The 19,648-nt window shown below is 42.0% G+C and overlaps 1 protein-coding gene and 1 long non-coding RNA gene across 6 annotated transcripts in view; one reads left to right on the top strand and one right to left on the bottom strand.

Annotated features, from left to right (window-relative positions):
* Window positions 1–201: 201 nt before the first annotated feature.
* Window positions 202–12,689, bottom strand: LOC140706476 (uncharacterized). Its single transcript, XR_013544376.1, has 3 exons — window positions 12,606–12,689; window positions 9,524–9,637; window positions 202–346 (listed from the first exon to the last, which is right to left on the bottom strand). It is a non-coding gene; the product is annotated as an uncharacterized LOC140706476 (long non-coding RNA).
* A 1,475-nt stretch (window positions 12,690–14,164) lies between these two features.
* Window positions 14,165–19,648, top strand: part of MYT1 (myelin transcription factor 1) — a 157,097-nt gene continuing 151,613 nt past the window's right edge. For 4 of the 5 annotated variants that reach the window (XM_072996723.2, XM_072996725.2, XM_072996727.2 and 1 more), the window contains exon 1: window positions 14,165–14,642. The gene's annotated coding sequence lies outside the window, so the exon portion shown is untranslated. Of the gene's footprint in view, window positions 14,643–14,732; window positions 15,080–19,648 lie in introns of those variants that run through there. The other variant, XM_072996724.2, reaches the window with a different exon arrangement.

Raw genomic sequence — 19,648 nt, forward strand, 5'->3', positions numbered from 1 at the left:
TGCCCATCAGTTTTGCCATGATGGAGAGAGAGTTCTTTGTTAAAAATTTGTGGCATGTAGAATACAGAACCTTAAATTGTAAAGATGTAGAACACAGAGAGGTAACTAGGAGAGTTAATGTAATTTTCATTTCTAGGGATAACATAGTACTGTACATTTATTTCTAGTGATGTTGCTTGCAATTTTTATTTTTCTAAATCATAGGAGACAAATAATATGATTTCCAGCTTCCTTCCTTCCTTCCTTCCTTCCTTCCTTCCTTCCTTCCTTCCTTCCTTCCTTCCTTCCTTCCTTCCTTCCATTTTATTTCTTGTGATACTGGCGTATGAAATTATCAAATAGAAAGCTGATGAAAATTTAACAGAAATAAATGCGGTTAGTTCTCTTTTTTTTAAAAAAAAAAAGAGAGAGAGAGTGGAAAAGGAGAAATATTGAATGTGTGCAGGTATTTGCGTGAATGAGACACTACGGAGGCTTTGAGGCTACAAGGAAAAGCAATTGAAAAGGACAGAGAAGTTGTCAGCTTTGGGAAGCAGGACCCATCATCCGATTAAGAAGAACCACTTCCAACTGTAAATTTCTTATAGACAAAGAACTTTCTTTTGCTCCTGAGGTGATTGTATAAATTTCAGAGAGAAGGGGGTTATTAAATGGGTTTTACCCCCCCAACTTCCCTCCCCCCCCCCGGCTTCTCTCTTGTTGTTCCATCTGCTAGGGGCCTGCATTAGGCAGAATGTACTCTAGCCCTTCAGCTGTTCCATATACAATATTAATGCAGGGCTATTTCCTCTTGGCATAGTATTCTTAATTGTCATCGGAGGTATTACAGCAAGTCTCCCCATCTGCGCTGGGAGGTTTTCCACAAAGAAATAAGGGGGGAAAAATATTTCCTCTCTCCAGCCTTTCTCCTTTTTGACCCCCCTCCTTCTCCCCTCTCCACCTCCCTCCTCCATTCTTCCAGCTGGCAAGCAGAGAAGTTGGTACCCAATTTCAAATGCATTAAGTTTGAGTCCTAAATGACAAAGGAGTTTCTGAGAGGCATCAAAACAGCTTCACAGTTGTACGTCTGGCTTTGGAGAAAGTCATTGTTCTTTTAATTACAGTGATCTGCACAAAGCCCAAAACATTTATTTCAGTTTTTCAAATGATTCTTCTAGCCTGGGATTCTAGTTTCAGATATAGATGTGAGTATAAACTGCTCTAATTTTAAAATATTCATTTATAAAGAAAGCACTTGCCTTAGAATTGGTAGTGTTAAATGTAGACACTTTTGCATTTACTGCATGCAAATAGGGAAACACATGACCCAAATGTATTTTCTACCAACTTTACTAAGAACTATTATATGGCAAATTCCGAACATAGGATATTTTTATAGCTAAAATTTAAATATAATTAACTTCACAAGAACTGGCAGAAGGGAGTTAACTTTTTTTCCACCATATTTTTTAATGAAATGGTTGATAAACTTTCTGAAATTCTTGGATTAGCAATGCTGTAAAAGAAATCTGGATGGCATCAGATGTTTTGCTTGATTCTTTTGATAACCAGTTTGCAAAAATCAGTGTCTAGTTTTTCAGTTCCAGAGAGATGTAAAATTCAGCAAGGAGCTGTCCCTTTCTCAGTGCTGAACTGACCAATTCCCTTTTAGATCTTAAATGTAAATTCTTTTAGGCTTTTATGGCTGTACTACACTTTAATTTTCAGTGGTGTGCATTTGAGCAACAGTGAGCATTTCCTTTGCAATGGTTCATTGTATAGATTGGGCCAATCCCTGTGGACCTCATTGTAAATGAGACTTGGTGTCAAAGAACATCTCATTTTTTGAGACATGCTGATGCAATTTGAACCTATCTCTAAAAAATGGTTGCTCTGCGCATGACATAATTGGCCAAAGATAAGATGGCATGAAAACTCATTATGCCATGAGTGTGATCAACATATTGTATGTACTAGATATTGTACATGTGACATATCCCAGAACCTCATCAGTTAGCTTTGGCAAGTTATATAATGCTTATATAAATAACAATAGGATACTGGCCGCTTTATATATTCACTGTTCTGTTTTTTTAAAATGCTTTTCAGTTTTTTAAAAAGGATCAACTGTAGGTGATTTTATGTCTTCAGGTTAGTCATGAAGGAAAAAAGCAGATAATATATTGAATTTTCCTTCTCTAGTTCTTGATATAAAAGAAAACAGCAACTTAAGAATAGCTCTCTGGGTTTAAAGGACCAAAGAGCCATCATGTCTATCTCCTTTTTTGTAGAGGGCAAACAAATGCCCCTGGCAGGAGCTCTTGACTGCTGTTGGTCCCCAGCAACTGGCATTGAGAAGCATAATTGTTTCTGAACACATTGGTAGACCTCTCAAAATCATGGATTCATAGAACGGTAGAGCTGGAAGGGATCTAAGATTCCTCTAGTCCAACCTCCTACCAATGCAGAAATTCTACTGATATAGCATCCTCAACAGATGGTTATGATCAATCTAATTGGGGCAAAAAAACAAAAGGATCGCCCAAACAAAGAGAGGAAGTAAAAGCTATTTGACAATCAGCTGTAATATCTCAGAAGGGGTGAACCTCCCCTTCATGTAGCTTTTTGGCAGAGGTTAGACAGCTGCCTGTCAGAGTGTTTTTGCTGTGGATTTCTTATACACCAGAAGGTTCAACAATGATCCTTAGGGTCCCTACTGCTTCAATCTTCTCCAGTTAACTAAACATAACTCTCTGAACCAATCCTTGTAGTATTTGGTTTCTGGATACATTGTCTTCTCCTTCATGATGGTATGAGGTCTCCTGCCTTGGGCAGGGGGTTGGACTAGAAGACCTTCAAGGTCCTTTTCAACCCTACGATGATTCTATGTTTCTATAATGTTGGCTTATCCTCTTCAAAGATCCATCTGAGCAGCAGCAGCAGCTTTCCCAATATTTCTCTATGGTCTACTGCCAATCATTTTCATTTGTATCCTAGTACTTTGTGAGGAGAAGAATTAGGGTTTTTCTCCATTACGTGAAGGGAACATGTAGTCCTCCAAGCATTGCTGGACTTCAGTTCTCATCAGCTCTAACCAGTAGGCCCAACTGTGTGTCATTACAGGAGTTAGTTACAACATCTAGAAGACCAGAACATCCCCATTCCTGTTCTACACCATGCATAGCTGTCTTTTTAAATAAACCTTGATCACATCCCTGCTTTCTTATCTTTTCTCTCCTAAAAGAATGTTCCGCAAACAAGGTAGCTGAATCTACAGCGAAGGTACTCTATAATTGTCTCAAATCATTGCTCAGCCCTATGTTCACTGGAAGGCCAAGCTGAGTGCCTGTAAAAGCAACAATAGCAACAAGAAGGACAACAGAGGCTAAAAAGAGTGGTATCAAATGAAAAATCAAACAATGTATTGGTTTGTTGTTATTGTTTTGCGCCATCAAGTCACCCTCTACTTATGTCCTCAACAGCACTGCTCAGGCAAACTCAAGCCTAAGGCTTCCTTAGGGAGTCACTCCATCTCATATTTGGTCTTCCTCTTTTCCTGCTGCCTTCCACCTTTCCCAGCATTATTGTCTTATCCAGGGAATCCTGCCCAAAGTAGGACAGCCTCAGCTTCATCATTTTTGCCTCTGGAGTTGGTTCAGGCTTGATTTGATCCAGGACCCCCTTGTTTGTCTTTCTGGCAGTTCAGGGGATCCGCAAAGTTCTTCTCCAGCAAGAAATTTCAAACAAATTATTATTATTTTTCCTTGTCAGCTCTCTTGACTGTCCAGCTTTCACAGCCATGCATGGTGATTGGAAATACAGTAGTGTCGACAATCTTGGTCTTCTATGAATTGGTTAGGTGAGCTGAAACTAAATGATTTTCCCCCAAACATTTTTGACAATACTGAAGTAACATTTGTTATTTCGGTATTGTCAAAAATGCACCAGACAGAAAAGATCCAAAAGGGCTAAATGGAGCATGTATGTTCAGAAATTATTGTGCTTCCCGGTACCAATTGCTGGGGAGCAACAGCAGTCCAGGGCTCTTGCCAGGGGTATCAGTTTGCCCATTACGAAAAACAAGTTCATCATCAGATGTAACATTTACATCATCATCATCATCATCATCATCATCATCATCATCATCATCTTAGCACTGCAGAGCTGGAAGGGTCCCTATGGATCTTTGAATCCAGACCCTGGCAAGGAGGCCCAATGGGGAATCAAACTCCCACTCTCTACTAAACCATTGAGATATCCAGTAGCATATTAGTGATGATGTTAGTTGCAATGGGTAGAATACTTTTAGTAGATGTGGAGCACAGGGATTCAGTGGGAAGAGCACTCTGGCCCAGAGGTCTCTGGCTTGCTAAGACACAAGCTGCAGACTGCTCCATTGGAGACTAAGAGATGGCCACTCATATAAGGGTTGCACACGGATTCTCCTTGTATTAGCAGGAGGGAAGGAGGAACTATAGGCAGAAGTAATCCAGCTGTGATTACTTAGTAACAAGATACTAGCCAATGTGTGTAGGGTTTTTGGGGGGGCAGTTAGAAGAGGGAGTGACATCATTTCCTCCACATCTTCATGTTCACACATCATATTTTCTCTTGCAATAAATAATATGTGCTGTTATTTTAAAAAGTTGCATTTTTAATGGACTTTTTGATGGTGGGAAAGTTGACTATTTTAGGTTAAGTTAAATTTTGTTAAGCTTTCAAAAATAATTTCATGCACTACTAACATATAAATAGTGTGTTATACCTAGATCAATATACAGCCTTATCACAAACACATTATACAAGCAATGACTAATCCTAGTGCTTTGTTGAATAATATGTAAAGTTTTGGAGTCTGCATCTTGGCCAATATTGTTGTTGGAAGGAATACCATTTATTGAATAGTTTTGTACCATTTTGGTGAATTTAATTAGATCATGTTTATGTTCGCCATCATTGTGACCCTTAGAAGCTGCTGTATAGTAACACTTACTATCCATCTATAGAAGAACTATGGATGGAGGCTCGTAACATTGTACAGGAGGCAGCAACAAAAACCAGCCCAAAGAAAAGGAAATGCAAGAAAGCAAAGTGGCTGTCCAACAAGGCCTTACAAATAGCAGAGGGGAGAAGGGAAACAAAATGCAAGGGAGAGAGGGAAAGTTACAGAAAACTGAATGCTGACTTCCAAAGAATAACAAGGAGAGACAAGATGACCTTCTTAAATAAACAGTGCAAAGAAATAGAGGAAAATATTAGAAAGGGAAAAAACAGAGATCATTTCAAGAAAATTGGAGCTATTAAAGGAACATTTTGTGCAAAGATAGACATGATAAAGGACAAAAATAGTAGGGACCTAACAGAAGCAGAAGACATCAAGAAGAGGTGACAAGAATACACAGAGAAATTATACCAGAAAGATCTGGAAGTCCCGGACAACCCAGATAGTGTGGTTGCTGATCATGAGCCAGACATCCTGGAGAGCAAAGTGGGCCTTAGAAAGCATGGCTAACAACAAGACCAGTGGAGGTGATGGCATTCCAGTGGAACTATTTAAAATCTTAAAAGATGATGGTGCTAAGGTGCTACACTCAATATGTAAGCAGTGGCCAGAGGATTGGAAAAGATCAGTCTACATCCCAATCCCAAAGAGGGGCAGTGCCAAAGAATGCTCCAACTACCATACAATTGCACTAATTTCACATGCTAGCAAGGTTTTATGCTCAAAATCCTCCAAGGTAGGCTTCAGCAGTATGTGGACCGAGAACTCCCTGAAGTACAAGCTGGATTTTGAAGGGGCAGAGGAACTAGAGACCAAATTGCTAACTTGCGCTGGATTATGGAGAGAGCCAGAGAGTTCCAGAAAAACTTCTACTTCTGCTTCATTGACTATGCAAAAGCCTTTGACTGTGTGGACCACAACAAACTATGGCAAGTTCTTAAAGAAATGGGAGTGCCCGACCACCTTATTTACCTCCTGAGAAATCTATATGTGGGACAGGAAGCAACAGTTAGAACTGGATATGGAAACACTTGTTCAAAAGTGGGAAAGGAGTATGACAAGGCTGTATATTGTCCCCTGGCTTATTTAACTTATATGCAGAATACATCATGCAAAAGGCTGGACTGGATGAATCCCAAAACGGAATTAAGATTGCCGGAAGAAATATCAACAACCTCAGATATGTAGATGATACCACTCTGATGGCAGGAAGGAATTAAGGAACCTTGTAATGAGGGTGAAAGAGGAGAGTACAAAAATGGTCTGAAGCTCAACATCAAAAAAACTAAGATCATGGCCACTGGTCCCATCACCTCCTGGCAAATAGAAGGGGAAGATATGGAGGCAGTGACAGATTTTACTTTCTTGGGCTCCATGATCACTGAAAATGGTGACAGCAGCTACGAAATTAAAAGACACCTGCTTCTTGGGAGGAAAGTGATGACAAACCTAGACAGCATCTTAAATAGCAGATACATCACCTTGCCAACAAAGGTCCGCATAGTCAAAGCTATAGTTTTTTTCCAGTAGTGATGTATGGAAGTGAGAGATGGACCATAAAGAAGGCTGACCACCAAAGAATTGATGCTTTTGAATTGTGGAGCTGGAGGAGACTCTTGAGAGTCCTCTGGGCTGCAAGGAACCTATGCATTCTGAAGGAAATCAACCCTGAGTGCTAACTGGAAGGACAAGTCCTGAAGCTGAGGCTCCAATACTTTGGCCATCTCATGAGAAAAGAAGACTCCCTGGAAAAGACCCCGATGTTGGGAAAGTGTGAAGGCAAGAGGAGAAGGGGACGACAGAGGACGAGATGGATGGACAGGGTCATTGAAGCGGCCAATATGACTTTGACCCAACTCCGGGAGGCAGTGGAAGACAGGAGGGCCTGGCGTGCTCTGGTCCATGGGGTCATGAAGAGTCGGACATGACTTAACGACTAAACAACAACAACAACAACTCCCCATCTGTGCTCACTCAGCTAGATTCGCCACATGGCCAATCCCAGGCAATTAAAAAAAATATCACATAATGAGTGGATGATCTCAGAGAACCACATGGCAACTCTATCTGGATAGGTGATCACATCGCTAACTCAAGGGAGAGAGGGGCAACTTAAATGTCTGGGACCAAGAAAGGACATTCAAAAAGTAAAATGTATCAGCTGGAGGTGCTCTCTGACTTTGTATATTTAGGATCATGATGGGGGGGAAAGTAGGTAAATTTTCTTTCTGCAGCTCTTTATATGGGATACACAGTGTAATGTAGTGGCATCTGGGTTGAATACCTGCTCAGCTCTGAAAACTCATTTGGGGCATCAAGCTCATGGAATCAACCCTTAAAACCCCCACTTACCCTGAAAGCCCTAGAAGGGTCATTATAAGTCAGTTCTAGCTTGATGGCACAGAAGATAACCAAAAAAGGAGAGAGCTCTTTATCTAAAAGAACACAGAAACATAAGGACAGCTCTCTGTGCTTAAAACCACCATGTTCATGTTGAACTGCTGGATAGCTCAGTGGTTTAGGTATCTTGCTGGGGAGCCAGGGGTCAGGAGTTTGAATTCCCACCGCGTCTCCTTGATAGAAGCTGAACCCAATGATCCATGGGGTCCCTTCCAGCATTGCAGAGCTGTAATTATGATGATAATGATGATTATACCCAGAAGTTCTGTAGAACTTTTCTATCAGTGCTGCTGGAAAGAAGGACTTGCCGGCCATTAGATTTATTGTCCAAGACAGATATTATAAATAGGCATGGACTAGCAGAAATGTTAAATGTTACATCTGTGTTTTGATTACAGCATATCTATCTATCTATCTATCTATCTATCTATCTATCTATCTATCTATCTATCTATCTATCTATCTATCTATCTATCTATCTGTCTGTCTGTCTGTCTGTCTGTCTGTCTGTCTGTCTGTCTGTCTGTCTGTCTGTCTGTCTGTCTGTCTGTCTGTCTGTCTGTCTGTCTGTCTGTCTGATTTCTATCCCACCCATTTAGACACAAGGTCTACAGGCTATGACCTGTGTATTTTAGTCAAGGAAGAGATGAAGGCTGCTATCCTATATTCATTTATCTGTCCGTAAGCTCCGTCAAACTCAGTACACGTGAATACAGTTAGTTCTCAGTACAGTACTTGTGTAGAGAATTGCACAGTTGAGCCCGTGCGTCATTTTGACTAGATACAGACAACACCACAAAATAGAAACTAAAAAAATAAATCTGAATTTTTGTGCCAGTTGGGCGTTAAGATTCTCTAGACAGCCACATCCCAACATGTATTTGATATCAGGAAATTTTGGAATAACAGTGGCAAAGCCAAGTATTTTTGCAGCTTAGCTCCTAAAAGCACTGAAACTTGAAATTAATTGTGTCATCAAGACAGTCCCAAGCAGCTTAATTGAACATGTATGGTTCAATCAACTATTGCTCCACTCTATGTAATTCTTGGGTGATTGCGGCTCAGCTAAGAAAAATAATAATACAATAATAGACATACAGTACACCTCACAGTCTTTCTTAAAAGAAGGGTTGCTGATGTGTGTGTCCAACAATTATGTGTGTTTGTGTAGTTAAATCTATTAAAACAATCACAAGTGTGTGTCTGTTACTCACATGTATGCGCACCCACACGCACACACTTTTGCTCCTCTTATTTTCCCCAACACTTTGCTTTTGTTTTGTAAGTTGGCGCATTACGGATCTGAATTAAATAGCAGTCAAGGGGACTATCCGGCTTTGTTCATGGGATAAAGTTGATCCTGTCTTTTCCCTCCCTTTGATTCTATCTTGAATGCAGAACAATGAAATGCAGTTAAAGCAGCAAGCCTGGTGCCTGACGATAAGGCTTTAATAGAATTTCTGAATGCCAGAGGTTTAGGATGTAAAATATCCCTGTCTTCACAGCATGGTCAAAGAAGATAGAATTTTTTTTTTCTAGGAGCACTCTCAGCTGAACACATCCTTTTATGTTAATGGCTGAGCTGGCAAGAAGGGGACGGGGGAAGAGAGCGGGTGCAACAATTGAAATGGGCCTTTGCTGGGTTTTCCAGAAAATCTGAATATCTGCATTCAGAGCAGAGCCGGAAAAAAGAACTCAAAACAATGCAGCGGATGGATCAATTTAGACAGCATCAAAAGCTGTTGCTTCTCTTCATCAGCATCAAGGGGAACGAACCCAGCAATGAAACCTTGCAAGCCACACATCAAAACATCTACCTGTTTTCATACCACCCATGCCTGCACACCTCTAGCAGTCATTTGTGGTACATCAACAGCCTGCAAAAAAAAGTCCTGAGGGTAACGGGAGAAAGTGGCAATTTGCTTAACAGCCCTTTTCTAATTAGTGGAAGGTGATTCTCCTACTAGCCTCAGTTAAATAGGTGAGTGGAGAACAGTGGATTGAACTTCTGCACCCAAAAATTATAATTACAGCCATCCAATCATAGATGTAAAAGTTCATGGGAAATAAAAGGGAAATTAGGGGGTGTTTGGAGTCTGCATGCAGGAAGCACAGAAACACTACACGCCTGATAAGTCCTACCTGGGTTATAGGGTGCCTTTTCTTTTCAGCAGAGACTGCAGGTCTGCAAGAGAGAACATCCTTTGCATGGAGATGCGAGTTCTCTGCATCTTCACTTAAAAGCAACTGAGGTCGCTGGAAATGAGAATTGTGGGTTAGATAGGTGGAGAGTCTCACTCCAACGTAAGTGAGGTCCATATGTGTGCTCAGGTGCTCCAGATGATTCTACCACACTGATCACATTCTCTAGGGAGAGGAAGGAAGGATGGTCCTCGGACAGCTCGGTGGTTTAGGCATCTGGCTGCAGAAGTTGGGAGTTTGATTCCCAAGTGTGGCTTCTTGACAGGGGCTGGATTTGATGATCCTTCCAGTTCTGCAGTTCTATGTTGATGATGATGATGATGATGATGATGATTCAAAAATACTAGGCACAGTCAATCAAAATTATAAAAACATTGAGTGGGATTATATAGCAGGAACAAATTTTAACCAAAAATCCTAAATATCTGTTAAATATCAGCGCAGTATGTATGCTGTTCCTAATACTACGGGTTTTTTGTAGCTCTGGTGGTGTTATTTCTGAGATCGGCAACTGCTTATAATACTGTGTGAAGTTTCTTGATATAGTTCCCAAAGCCCCAATGACTACGAGGACCACTGAAGTGTGTTTCATGGACAAGTGAGATGTTTTGATTGCCAGATCTCTGTATTTTGTTTTTCCAATTCTTTATTTTCGACTCAGGCATCGCTTGGAATTGCAAGGTCAATGATCCAAACATTTCTTTGTTCTATTACTACTGTGTCTGGGGTGTTATGTTCAAGGTGTCTGTCTGTTTGGATCTGGAAATCCCACAAGATCTTGACTTTGTCATTTTCTGACACCTTCTCTACCTGAGGTTCCCATGGGTTTTTGGAGGTTGGCAAGTTATATTTTTTGCATAATGACCAGAGCACTAATTTTGCCCCCCCTATCATGTGTAATTTTGTAATGTTTGTGCAATCTTTGAACATTTGCAGATGAAGTGTAACATAGTTTTATCTTTTTCTTGGCAGAGTTGACATTTGCTGTAAGCAAGTTTTATCTTTTTCTTGGCTCTTTGCTTTCCTCACGTTGGTTTGGAGTGCTTGTTCTTGTGCAGCAGAAATCAAGCCTTTAGTTTCTTTATCATCATCATCATCATCACCATCATTAAATACGGGAAGGACTGTCACATAGATGATGAACCATTCTTGTTTTCTGTCACTCCAACAGGAAGAGTACAAATTAATGGGCCCAAATCACAAGAAGGAAGATTTCAATTTTTGTGCCTTTTGACTTTTTAAAATTCCCTTTCTGCTCAGTTGACTATAGAGAGTTTTCAATCAAATAATAATATATTGATTTTGAAAGTACTCCTATGAGGAGCTTATACATTGTTGGAAGGCATATAATTGGTCGATATAATTACTGGGTTCATTGCCCTTTTAATCTTTTATTATCAGAAATGTGTGGCCTGTTGTCATACAATCTTCAGTTGCAGAATTTTGAAGCAAGTGATTAAATTGTACTGCTATACGTTGATGGGGACTTGTTAAAGGCTTTAGCCAAAATCTGTGCAGCTCATTTGGACCAGGTGCACTCTAGTTTTTCACAGCCTTTACTTGCCTCCTAATAATTTCAGTTATTATTACAAGACCACCCATATGTTTTCCTTTAGTTTCTTTACAAATGTCTATAACCCGCGAGGCTTTTTTGTTATATCCTCTTTGGGCTTTCTCAAATTTATTTCCAAATGTTTAGAGCATCACCTTTACATGAGCCTAATTTCTTCTGCTCTGCATTTTCTCCTAGTGGTTTATAGAATAACCGTTGGTTATTTTGAAATTGCATGTTTTGTCTATATTGCTGCAAGCATCCATCCTATTTTTCAGTTTTCTTTGTTGTAGCTGTTAACCATTGCTTTAATTTTTTCCATAGTTTCAACAATTGTTTTCCATTCTAGGTCATATATTTTGCATAGTCTGGCATTAACTTTATACTGTACTTTTAAAGTTTTGAATCTTTCTTGTATTTTAAGTTGCTAATGTTTGCACTTCATTCATTCATTCATTCATTCATTCATTCATTCATTCATTCATTCATTCATTCATTCATTCATTCATTGTCCTGCTGAATTTTCCATTTGATATATACAAATGGAAATTTGCCCAGTGGTTTTCTGGTTTTTTTTATTTGTTTGTTTGTTTGCTTGTTTGTGGGTTTTTTTGCATCTTGTAACCAAGTTCCATGGTTATTATGGTAGTTGTGCTGTACATGAGCTGCTTTATTTCCTTCGGGATTGCATTTCCATCTGAATCACTGCACTGCATCCAGGAATGGGTCATTTTGGCAGACCTGGAGGCCCATTGACTATGACTTTTTTGGGGGTTACAACCACCACCACCCCAAAATTTGTTTTTATAGCATAGTAGATGGCTAGAAATCTATTTCCATAGCAAATGGAACTGTGCACACACCCTTACTTACTGTGGATGTTTTGTGGAGAAGGTTATGATTAAAGAAAATATATAGGGAAAAGAGGGAACTGGGCATGGTGGGAGAAACAAAACAGCATTGGTGAGCCATCTATGCCCCCATGGCATACAAACCCGTAGTCCATTCCCATGTTAAGACCTGGCATGGAATCACTGTCCATCTAACTCTAGAGTCACCAGCCTGCATGGTGAAAATAAGGCCTTCATCAAGTTGTCTCTGAACTGGTGATTGAAAAGCCCAAACTCTGATTCACTGCTGTAAAACTGTATTGCGACCATTTTTTTGAAAGCAGTCCTCTGGTCTTAACTTTGCTTTTTCATTACAACAACGCTCTGTGCTAGTTCACCATCATTATTAATCTGTATCTAGAGACTGGATAGTTAATCAATGGCCAGCCAAAGGCCAAACTATGGCAGAAAAGGGACTTAAAGCCCAGTTCTCCAAAAGTCTAAGTCCAAGAACACATCCTTCCTCCAGACTGTGCACTGTATAAATTGCTAAACAAAGACATTCTGAAATTGTTTAGAAACCAGCCACAATAAGCTCACAACAACATCCATACAATGGTTGATTTTCAATGAGTCTCACCAGGACGTTTACTCCAAGGCACCCTTCTGATGAAAAGATGATAATTGGCTCTTCTTCCACACAATGCTAAGATCAAGGCTAGTTGGTGCTTCAACTGGATCTGAAAGGATTACATCAAATTCATATTTAATTTACACACACACACACAAATCTGTGTTGTGTTTCTTGGAAATGAAAACTGTGTTCCCTTCCCCAAACGAGTTCCCTCCTGTGGTACTGATTATAATTTCCATCCTTCCAAGTCAAGGAGGCCGACTCCCAGGGTTGGGTGTTGTAATCCAATACACCTAAAGGGAACCATATAGGAGAAAACCAGTTCCTTATGCCTTCATGAAACTTTTGGGGTCCTTGAGATAGGAAATCAAAACGTTAAAGGCTCAATACACAAGGAAATTCCCCTACTTGTATGAAACACATTGAAATGACCCATACTGTTCTACAACTCTTGATTATGTCAGTGGGAATTTTTTGGGTAAGGGGGAGCATCCTAGTGGATTGGGCCCTGTGGAACAGATCTACTTCTCCCTCCCTCCCTCCCCCCCTCCCGGATTTTAAAGCACAATGGAATTCTTCAAGCAATCAGTTGAAAGTTACAGAGCTACAGTATCTCCTTATTTAGTGGCTGGAAAGAAGAGAGTCTCTCTCTGTGTGTGTGTGTGTGTGTGTGTCTGTGTCTGTGTCTGTGTCTGTGTCTGTGTGAAGAAAGTTAAGATTTGCCTGCTGCTAGTAGAATACAAGAAAAAAAGTGAAAGTTTTTACTTTCGCTTGGACAAAGTTTGCATAATATGTTTCAGACTGACGTGGCCATTCCAGAATGTCGGCAATCTTTGTTAAAAATCGTACGTGCGGGATGCAGAGTTGGGAAAAGTTACTTTTTGGGGAGATACAAAGGTTAAATTCCCAGAACTGGTGGATTCTGGGAGCTGTAGTCCAAGAACTAACTTTTTCAAAAAACTCTGAACGGAATAGACAGACTACCGCCTGATTTTTCAGTAGTTAGAAAGAGTGTTTGCTTCCCACCTTCCCAGTTTGCAAACTGGCCATTAATCGTCTCTCACACACAAACACCCCCCCACACACTCTATCTGTACCGGAAGAGTCATCTTTATGGCGACGGGTCACCTTTTCTAACCATCCATAAACATTGCAAAGTACTTTCGCTGCAGCGCGCCCCAGCCAAGGCATCTGTCATTCCCTGCTTGTTGCTATTAGAAATTATGAGGACTGTACCATCGGCAGGAAATGCGGAGGGGGAGATTAAGTTGACAGTTATAACCTTTCCAAATCCCTTTTGTCTTTCCTTTGCATTTGGAAACGGGGAGGGGGGGGGGAGACCCGGACTCTCAGCCCACGTTGCATATTAATTATGGCTCAGATTGGAACGGAGAGGGGGGAGAAAATGTACCCCCTTCTATTGAGTCAGGAAAGGAAAGGAAACCTATTCCGGGGATCCCTCCCATTTCCACCCGCTCCCCCCAAAAGTCAGCACCTCCAGGCTTCAGATCCCCCCCCCTTCCACCCGGACTGTAGATTTATTTCACCTCGGAGAGTAAACAGATATATTGCAAGCCCAAAGGGCTGATGGGTAGTGTATTTACAAAGGGAAGGAGGAAAGAGCACTCCCCCTCATACACACGCACATACAACCGCCTCCTCCTCTCTCCTCCCCCCCCCACCAACGCCATTCCCATTAATGAGAGCGATCATTAAGTGAGACGCTGCCTTTAGCCGCCTTCCAGAGTTCGCACACTAAAGACTTATCCGCGATTTAATTGAAAGCCACAGACCTCCTCCTTCCACGCATGTTCCCGGTGTAAAGAGACGGGGGTGGGGGCTGATTTAGCGAGTGCTTCTTCCCTCCCTCTCTCCTGATCATCACTCTCCCCCCCCCTTTGCAAGCAACCCGGTTTCCGACCTCTCCACCTTCCAACTCTCTCGAACTGACGTCGCCTCTCCGCCGCCCCCCCAATGTAAATTTCATGATTGCTTTCCGTGATGTCATTTTGAAAAGGGACAGACAATAGGCTGCGGGCAAAGGTAAGTCCATGTTATGTTGGCTTCTTGTTGTTGTTGTTGTTGTTGTTTGTTTGTTTCCGCGGACAAAAGGCAGAGAGGTTGAGGCCGGGTGATATTTACCGATGAGGAGGAGGCAAGGAAGACAGAAACCATCTTATTGGGATGGATCCAGAAGGCTGGGATAGGAAATGGGTCCAGAGAGGGCAGGGAACAGAAAATGGTCTGCCTCCAATTGGGGGGGTGGGGAGAGAGAGAAAGAGAGAGAGAGAGAGGATGTTGCCTGTCCGGAAGAGCTTGGGTTGATCCGGAGCCCCGGCGGTCTTTGATGAGAGATCGGGGCGGCTTTATTGATGATTGTTTTCCATTTCTGGAGCTGGTCGGCTGAGTTTCTCCGGCGGGCGCCCTGGGAAGCTCCTGGCAGTCGAAAAAAAAAAGATGACAGGAAGAGAGAGGAAGAGGTAGGGGCTGAAGAGAGAGGATGGGAGAGAACACGGTTTACTCGGATCTCTTTTCTCTCTCTTTTTTTCCCTTCAACGGGGAAACTTTCCCAGGAGAGAGAGAGAAAGAGAGAGAGAGATCCTTTGTAAGATTAAGCCGACGGAGTTGGCTTGCTGTAGGATGCTCGCTCACCTGGAGCGGCCCCCTAAACGCAAACCAACGGAGGGTGGGTAGCGCGGAGCGCTCGCCCCCTTCGCCGCGTTGTGCCGATTGCGCTTCGCTCGAGAACTTGGTGCCGTCCAAGGTCCTGAAATTTCCCCGTTGCCGCGGAGAGAGTTAAAAAGTCCCCCCCCCCCCGGGCGCTCGCGGCTTTTTCTAGCCTCTAGTGAGAATCCGGAGAAGCAGAAACAAGTAACACGCAGGAAACTGGTTTCAAAAAGGTACCACTCGACACCTTCCTTTTCTCACCTTGTTTTTCCCCCCCTACTTTCCTGTCTCTTCCCTCCCTCCCCTTTCTCTCTCTTTGCTTCTCTTTTCGTGGGTAAAATATCCTTGCTATTCATTGGACCCCTGAAGTTTTAAGTGTTGTTCTTCTTGTTGTTGTTAAAGTAGACGAAAGTAAAAGTGCTGGGAAAGTGCTGTCTATTTTCGAAAGAATTTTTTTTTGAAATTGTACAAAAACGAGGCATTTGCTTGCTGAATTAACCAAGGTATGGATCTTACTTTCAGATCCCCACCATATATAATCACCAGAAACAAAAGGGAGAGGGGTGTTCTAGCTCTAAAAATACATATATATATATATATATATATCCTTTAAGGTGTATTGTTTTGATCACTTAGATGGTTTGTTTCATTACAACCAACTTCCTTTCTTCCTGTAATAACCTAGAATGAGAAATAAGAGTCTAGAAGACTGGCTTTCCTGGTAGGTTGAGTTTTTTTGAAACACAAGTTGGTCTCAGACTCTCCATGTTGGTTGGTGGTGTTTGAAATGAAAGTGCAAAGTGCAAAATGAATCGGAAAATAAATTATTGTACTAAAAAGGAGCAAAGGATGCTTCAGACTGGTTGCTGAGCCATCCGTTCGTATGCCTTGGGAACCCCAATGGCTGATAGGAACTGCTGCATTTGCTTCTGGTTTTTCTATTTATCCCAGTCCTGATTTTTGCTCTTGAAGCTGAACCAGCTGAGGCCTAACTTAGAGTTGTTGTTGTTGTTGTTATTCCTTTTCAGAGCAGCCATTTCCTACATGTGAAAGGGAAAAGGGAAAGGGCATCATTATGACTCACCCCATTGTAAACATGACTATCCTGGTTTCATATTATTGTTTGCTGGCTGACCGGCTGGCTGGCTCCCATTTGCTTGTGGTTTCCTGGAGATCCACTTTGGGTGAAGTTCTTCTCCTCTCCAGTAATTACATCCACCCTCTCTCGTGTTGGCTCATCTGTTCTTATTATCGGCTTCTTCCATATGTCCACTTTAATTACTGACAGACAAAAGGAGAATAAAAATGAATTAAGAGGGAAAGGGTGGCTGTTGGAATTAAAGTTTGAGTGTTGCTTTGGCTACGGTGGGAGAGGAGCTGAAATGGGGAACAAAAATTGTAGGGGTCCGAGCTTGTGTGGCACTCTTTTCATCTTCTCCGACGTTGTACATCTTGCTCTGAAAACAGATTGCTAATTTGAGAACAGTGGGGCTCGCATGAGGCTTGGCAGAGAAAGCAACATTGCTTTACTTTGGACCCAACTCAACAAGAAGGGGGGGGGTGGCAGGTTAGACCAATGTTCCACGTGGAGTTGGCAAACTAGGTTGATCCATCTTTGGCCTTTTGCTGAAAATCCCTTCTTCTTTTTCTTTCCACAAGCTTCGCTCAGCGGCTGGTCACTTCCTAGCTGTGTGTATGTTTAATGTGTGTGTGCAGAAGACAAACAGATACCGGTCAGAGAAGGAAAGAAAAAAAATGTCAAAGTTCTGAAAGCAGGCCAGCTTGTTCACCCCAGGAGAACCCTGGGAAGTTCTGGGAAAAAAATCAGAAGGTTTGCTAATCAACACTAGATCTATATTTAGAACAGTATAAATAGTGTCCCACTGAAGGAGCCAGGACGCATCATGTTAGAAGGAAACTAGAAGGATCCCCTCCTACCCTTTTCTTCTTTTCTTAGACACCTATCAACTTTCAGAAGTGAAGCTGGAAGCAGAGTGAGAAGTGGAGTGTTTTCACCTCCCTGTGGATCGAAATACAATTTTCTCCAGCAGGGACCGACAGTAAAATCGCAGATAGAATTCTTTGCTTAGGGATTCAAGAGATTCAAATATTACCTTGTCTAGTCATCTTTGGATGGATCCTTGTGGTGTACAGCAGCTGATCCATTTTGTCCACAGACATCTACTTAGGCTCCTCGCATTCCATTCCACCCCATTTCCCCAACATCCTATCGCCCTGGAGTGTGACCAAGAAACGGAATGGGTTGGGGATAGGCAGACAGGGACTGGCACGGTTCTTGAAGACTCCCACTGAGTATACAGCTAGGAGAAAGCAAATTCTGCTTTTCAGTCTGGACACTGGGATGAGGCACAGAGACCATCGACCCTTTGTGGCATTCTTGTTGACATGGCTGTTCTTTCTGCCCTAGATACACATGGCCTCTATTTGCATCTAAGGGGGAAAGTAAGTGCTATGATTGAGGACAGCATTGCAGTGAGACCCAAAGCTTCCCAGGGACAGCATAAGGAGGGGGAAGGAGAGCAATGATTCTCCCACCTCCTGAGACCAGCACCCCCCGTTTCTGTATGTGTGTATGCTTTGATGGCATTCCTGCTTTGAGCAGGGGGTTGGCCTTGATGGCCTTGTAGGCCCCTTCCAACTTCATTTTTCTATGATTCTATGATTCCATGTGCATATGTGGATGCACATTTGTGTGCAGCAGTGGCCAGAACTCTGTGGATACTCACATGAAGTTTGTAGTCCACCATGACTAGATAGGCGGGATATAAATTAAATAAATAATAATAAAATAATAATAATAATTACTTTCTGTGGCTAATTGCAGCTAACTGATGATGTGCCAGGGTATCTCACGTGCTGGGTCATGCACCCAGCTGTGGAATGAGGTGCACCTGACACCTTATCAGTTACTGCAATTAGCTGCAGCAAGCTACACGAACTTCATGGGCACACTAAGAGAAGTCTGGCCACTGTTTTTCCAACACACACACACACACACACACACACAAAGAAAGAAAGAAAGGAATAAATATGGACAAGCACCCCCTTCTCCACTTCCACTGTGAGTAGCCATCTAGGTTTATTTCAGGACCGTAAACCAGGGTGGTAACGTGGTTAGAATATTTCAACTAGAACAAAGAAGAGTTGAATTCAAATCCCCCATTTGGACATACTAACTTCATACCTAAGGCCAGTTACTCTTTCTCAGAGACATTGTGTTAAAAGAGGGCTGCATACACCCTGTTGAGTTCTCTGCAAGAAAGACAAGCTGTACAGTATGTGTAACAAATCATTTTCAAAAATTCTGTGAAATAAAACAGGTTGGGAAAGCAGGCTTAGTTTCACCTCTTGTTCTGCTTGAACCCATAGCCTCATCGGTAGATATGGCAAAGGAGTTGAGGAAAGAACTGGAAAACTCTAGCATACCCCCTTCCTTGCCTATATGTACAATCTGATGAGCCTTTAGTCCCATGAACAAGTTGCTGTGTATAGAAATAAGTATGGATGAGCATTAAAAGAGCTAGACGTACAGCTCACTTGCAACAAGAGTCCACAGCTCAAAGCTGATTTCATTCTCAGTGGGGAATGCCTTTGACATGAACAACAAAAAATGGGAATATAATAGTTCTTCAGATCTCCTAGAACACAATGCTATGGACTTTTTTAAGAGGGAGAGATGGATGGATGGATGGATGGATGGATGGATGGATGGATGGATGGATGGATGGATGGATGGATGGATGGATGGATGGATGGAAGGAAGGAAGGAAGGAAGGAAGGAAGGAAGGAAGGAAGGAAGGAAGGAAGGAAGGAAGGAAGGAAGGAAGGAAGGAAGGAAGGAAGGAAGGAAGGAAGGAAGGGCCATTGGAATGGGAGAAACAATGAAGATATGATAGAATTTCTTTTAGCTGGTGTAATGAATGTAATGTTGTCTTTGTTACAACACAAACAAACACACACACATAGCATGCAAATGGATTGCATTTGTAAGTTTAGTGGTGAGAATGTGCTCTTATCCTTACATCTCAGGCTTTGGGCAGAATCAGTTGGCGAATTGACTGCCCAAATCCTGCTGTTCTGTGTGCCGTGTCCTTTCCATGAAGGGACATGGAAAGGGTCATTGAGTCAGCACTAATCAAGAGAATGGCCGTGCTTGGGTAAACTTGTCCCCCCCCCCCCAAATCCAACTCTAATGAAGGGCAGAGAAATTGGGCAACAAACATGGATCTATGATCCACTCCTTGACATTATAATTTATGAATAATGTTGTGAGACGTGATAAAAGAGGGATGAGATCAGCTTATACACAAGTGCTTTAGCTTCATCAGGCTATGGATCAAGCTGAATGGCATGCACTGCTT

Source organism: Pogona vitticeps, chromosome 4 (assembly GCF_051106095.1).
Source record: "Pogona vitticeps strain Pit_001003342236 chromosome 4, PviZW2.1, whole genome shotgun sequence".
NCBI lineage: Eukaryota > Metazoa > Chordata > Lepidosauria > Squamata > Agamidae > Pogona > Pogona vitticeps.